We start from the raw sequence: 6,000 nt of genomic DNA, 5'->3' as shown, positions 1-6,000 counted from the left end.
TATATGAGTATGTATGAAAAACATCACAATCAGATGACTTTTATTTTATTTCCTTCAGCAATCTCTATTAGATTTGTAGGGCATGACCTCCCAATAGAAGTTCTTATGACCCTTTGTCAGCACACTGTATTTATCCATGTATCTGCTAGTATAATATTTAATTATGTAGAAAGAAAACTTATTGAAAATATAAATCAAATCTATGGGCTAGCAGTACCCAGAATTTCTCTTGGAGCCTGTTTTAAACTTTGTGCCAAAGTTTTCCAGACCTCTTGCCCTAAGAAGCTGATTTAAACCATAGGTTATATACAGCAGTACCACTGCTCAGTAATTTTGTATTTTAACTTCTGTACAACTACAGCATAAGTAGCAACTTGTTCTTGTAATTTAATATGATTAATTTTATTGGTTTGTTCTAAGCCATCTTATTAAGAGTTTGAATTGAGACAGTTCCTCAGGCTCATAACTTGTGAAGAATGACATTAAGAACAGTTCTGACCTTCTCTCTTCAGTGAAAACTGATGCAAAGAATTCATTGAGCTTCCTCTGACAAAGAGTTTCTCTTTCTTGAGTGCTTCCTGGGATCACTGATCAGTTCCAGTGATGGCCTGGTAAGATGCTGCTTCTTGATGTGGTTTAGATGGCTTTGAACACATGAAAACAGTGTTTTTTTGACTTCTCTGTGATTTTTACATTTAACTTCAGAGAGCTTACCTTTATTTATTTATTTATTTATTTATTTTCTTTTTTCTCTTTTTTCCTCTTTTGGGCATGACTACATTTTTGGAAGCTGTTTTTATATTTTAGTATTTTCCTTTGCAGTTTAATCACACCAGTGTTTTATTTTAAAGTTATGTTGTTATATTCCTAACTGAGTGTATTCTTGGTCTTTAACATGATTTTTTAATAAAATAGCCAATTCAATGCAAACTTTTTAAATCAGCTTCTTTCAAATATTCCTTTTCTTCCAAAAATCTGAATGTTACTGATGAAGAAATCTCATTTCATTTTGTTTATAACCTTTACCATGTCAAGATCATCTGTTCAGACTTATTCCTGATTGCTGGGGATCTATTAAGAGCATGAGACCAAATAATTGAACTCTCTCATTATTATAGTAGTTTGTGATGGCTGTGACCATTATGGTCATCTGACAAACTGTAGCTCTAATATTGTACTTCTTCTATCTAGGAATACATTTCACAGAGATTCATGTACACACACACTGTGGTAGCATCTGTACCTTAGTCACCTGTCAGATACTTTAAATTACTTAAATTATTTAAATTTTTAATTTTTAATTTCAGTCTCCTCTCTAAAGAGACCCAACTCCCTCAGCCTTTCCTCATAAGGGAGATGTTCCACTCCTTTAATCATCTTGGTGGCTCTGTGCTGGACTCTTGCAAGTTTGCTAATGAAATCAGAATTTCTCAGATAAAATTTAAAAGTTTGCTATTGTCTTTCCATACATAAATTGATTCAAAACCAGACACGTACACAGGTATGAATAAGTTTATGCAAATAGTCCCTTCCTTTTGAACAGAATTAATTTTACTTGTTTTGGATGCACTGATGCTCTGATTAGAGCCGGGGCCTGGATGCTTGTGTTTATACTTCCTGTTTGCTTCTCCTGCAAATGATAAGAAAATGGTGAGCAAACAAGATAACCTCATGACAAGTTATAAAACCACAGGAAACTTGACTTAATGAATTCTAGTTTTTTCTGTCCTGACTTCCAGCTTCTTCCTTCCCTTTTCTTGTAGACTTCAGCCTTGTCTGCATAATTTTTAGGCAACTTATTGAAACTTTTATTGCAACTTATTACCTCATTACATTGTAATTTTTTTCGAGGTTTTTTCCAATTCTTTTTTCCCTCTTCTCTTGAACCTCTCTCATTCTCCCTCTCCTCTGAGACTCCTCCCAGCCATTTCTCTCCCTCTCCAAGTTCTGTGAACTACCCTTCCTGCTCTACATCCATACAACTGAACTGTACATATACACACATACATATGAACAGAGAAATATATGCTCTTGTTCAGTTTTATCCAATACCTTCCCCTCAACAGCACATTTCAAGTTTAGGACCATGCTCCTTAATCTTTTCTACTCACGTCTCTCTTCCTCCTCCTTTCTCTTCTCTTTGACAATCTGCATCCTTTACTAACACCTACAGAAGAAAACCACAGCTGGCAGTGCTTTTTACTAATTTTAAACTTCACTGAATTCAGAAATAGGAAAAGTTTTTATATTCTGTTCCACCTCGTGGTAGAGAACATGATCACCTTGTGAATCAGCATGCTAGACCACGTCTCTATTCAGCCTCAAATTTCTTATCCAGATGCATACTCCATTTCCCCCATTTCCTAGTTCGTAATTATAATTAAATGCTAAAAATATATGTCTAAATGAAATGATTTCTAAAAGCATGCATCTCATTGTGTTGCATATTTGTTTGCATTTTGTATTAATCAGATTAATCAGGGATGAGAACATGAATTACCTTTAATGAATTAAATTAACTTTATGTTCATTCTACAGGAAGACTGTACAGGGCAAAAATCACTGGACTGGATGAAAACTGAATGTGGTAAGAAGATGCAAATTAATTATATGATATTGTAAGCAAGTCTTTAATTTTTCCAAATGTATTTGGTTAGTTTCATTATTTTACTAAATAAACTATCTGTACTGGGAGAAGCATACTTTTTTACCCAACTGGGCAGGTAATGGTAAACTAAAAGAGAACAACAAGTAAGAAAGGGAGAATATTTATACAGAATAATACCTTTCTTAAAGAAATGTATGCAAGATAAAATGCAAATCATGCTGTGCTTGCTAGTGATCCATGAGGAGGAAACAAGAATATTGGAATTTCTTTGCTAGCTGAGGTTAAGTTCCCAGAGGCACAAGCCCCCAAGTCTCACTCAAAACTACCCAAGCTTCAACACAGTTAAGACTTTTTTTCCTAATTCCTTGTAAAAGAGGATCAACTGACCACACTGATCTGATGATTCAGAATGTTTTCTTGGTGCATTACAGTGGCTGCTTCTTGTCACCTGCTGGTCACAAAGTTTTTCCCCTTAGCTGTTTATAGCTGCACAGACAGTTTTTGAAAAAAAACCCACCAAAACCACACAATCCAGTTTACTCTGTATGCTACATAACTTTTTCTGCCAGAAACTGCTTTCCATAGAGCCTGCAGCACTGAAATGGGAAACCTGTATTTCAGTGCCCATGCAGCCTTGCTAGACCACCTGCTCGTGCTTTCCACAAAAGTCTTGTAATCATGAGCTAAATACTTCCAGGACAGAAAACTGTTCCTGCCTCCATGTGAAGCTGTGTCACTGTGCATCCAGGAATCAAAGCTGAAGGCTGTAAAGGGGAAAAAGTAGAATAGGTTGAATCTGCTCAAATGATGGCAAGGATCTCCTTGGGGAGAGATGCATTGCAAATCGTTTGCTTAGCTAAACTTTAGAGTAGTGCACCAGAAAGCACAGAAGGGAATTAGACCTCATGAGATGTTTAATTAATAATGTTTTACTAACTTTGTAAGTAAATGAATTATGGGTAAGATAATATACATAGCAGTTGATTTCTATCCCCAAGCGGTAATGAAGCTTTGTGTTAATTGGGGAACAGATCATGAAGATGCAGCTGGTTGTTAGACTGGAATACATATTGGTTAAGATTCAGAATTATTCTAGCCCAGGGATTTTCCATAAGATGCCATCAAGGCTAAGGTATAAGGAGAGTGTAAACATTGTAATTATGCAAATGTAGGTTTGATGCAAATATAACTTAATTTTATTTTAAGATTCAACTGAAACCATGAGGCATATAAATACACAGTTAAAAACTGTGAATATTGTAAGAAAGTTACATTAGTATATAAAACAGAATAAGGAGAACTAGTTCACATAATTTCATTTTTAGTGCATAGAACACTTTTAATGAAGTTTTTTGCAGTCACTGATCCAAGAACAGAAAACTTAAAATTGTCTGAGTGATTCCAACTTTATCAGAAAGTCAGCATGTCTGTGCATTAAAGACTCGCTTATTCATTTCCCATTTAATCATAGATTCATAGACTTTTCAGGGTTAGAAGGGACCTTTAAGATCATCTAGTTCCAACCCCCCTGCCATGGGCAGGGACACCTCCCACTAGATCAGGTTGCTCAGAGCCCTGTCCAGCCTGGCCTTGAAATCTTCCAGGGATGGGGCTTCCACCACCTCTCTGGACAACCAGTTCCAGTGTCTCACCAACCTCATGGTGAAGAACTTCTTCCTAACATCTAATCTAAATCTACCCTCCTCTGGTTTGAATCCATTCCCCCTAGTCCTGTCACTACCTGACATCCCTGACGTCCCTCACCAACTTTCTTGTATCCCCCTTCAGATACTGGAAGGCTGCAATAAGGTCTCCTCAGGGCCTTCTCCTCTCCAGACTGAATAACCCCAACTCTCTCAGTCTGTCCTCACAGGAGAGGTGCTCCAGCCCTCTGATCATCCTTGTGGCCCTTCTCTGGACACGCTCCAGCACATCCATGTCCCTCCTATAAAAGGGGCTCCAGAAAGTACTCCAGGTGGAATCTCAAGAGAGCAGAGAAGAGGGGGAGAATCACTTCCCTTGACCCTATCCCATTGGGTACACTTTGAGGTTCTTCAGATGGTCACAAACCTGATCTTCACTCACAGTGGGCATTTCTGCCTTCCGACCCTTGCCATTGTCTCTGGAGTGTGGCTGGAGCCCTTGACACTGAAGACTGAGGTAAAGAAGTCATTGAGAACCTCAGCCTTCTCCATATCACCTGTCACTCGTTCTCCTGTTTCCTTTCTGAGGGGGCCCACACCGTCCCTAGTCTTCCTTTTTGCTGTTAATATACCTACAGAAATTTTTGTTATTCCCCTTGATCTCCCAGGCTAGATGTAACTCTAACCGAGCCTTAAGGTTTCTAAACACATCTCTTGCTGCTTGGACAGCTTTCCTTATCTGTCCCTCATTCTAGATGTCCTTTCTTCCATTCAAGGTGATGCTTGAATACTGACCAGCTGTCCTGGACCCCCTTTCCCTCCAGGCCTTTGCCCCATGGTACTTTGGCCAGCAGACCCCTGAAGCGACCAAATTCCACACACGTAAAGTCCCGTGTTGTACACTTGGAATACATCTCCCTAGATGCCCTGAGGATCTTAAGTTCAAGCACTTTGTGATCACTGCAGCCAAAGTTGTCCCTGAGCCTCACGTTGGTCACCAGCCCTTTCCTGTTGGTGAGAACAAGGTCCAGCATAGCACCTTTTCCTGTTGGTTCCTCTACCATTTGGGGAAGGATGTTATCATCTATGCACTCCATGAACATCCCGGATTGCTGCTGCCTTGGCTGTGTTGTTTCTCCAGCAGATGTCAGGGTGGTTGAAATCACCCACAAGGACCAGGGCCTATGATCTTGAGAGATCATGAAGCCTCTTCTATCTGCCTATGGAGGATCATATCTGCTTGGTTCTGCTGGTCAGATGTCCTGTAGCAGATCCCTACTGTAACATCACCTTCTCCCTTCTTCCTTTTAGTCTTAACCCATATGCATTCAATCAGTTTTTTTGTCCTTCCCCTTCTGGGGATTTAAGCATTATTTGGATATAAATAAATATACACCACTGGGAATTGCAACCAGAACTCAGGACTGCTGTTACTCCTCCCCAAGTTAATTGCATTCTCAATAAAATCAGCCCATAGTATCTCCTAGTTTAGGACTTAGAAATCAAGGTCTTCTGCTTTCTTGGTGAGAATTCTACCTCTGGCCATCATGGACACAGGGATTCTATCAAAGGAATCTTAATGTGCCTGAAACAGTCTGAATTGCTCTCAGACTTTTACATCTAGAATTCATTTAATCTAGAGTTTATGAATGTACAGTTCAACATGGGATGCTTTTCAGTGAGAACATTGATGAAGCCATATCAAATCAGAAACATAAAATAAGAGTGATGAATTAAGGTATATTGGAA

Source organism: Heliangelus exortis, chromosome 1 (genome assembly GCF_036169615.1).
Source record: "Heliangelus exortis chromosome 1, bHelExo1.hap1, whole genome shotgun sequence".
Taxonomy (NCBI): Eukaryota; Metazoa; Chordata; class Aves; order Apodiformes; family Trochilidae; genus Heliangelus; species Heliangelus exortis.
This window is presented reverse-complemented; position numbering follows the sequence as displayed.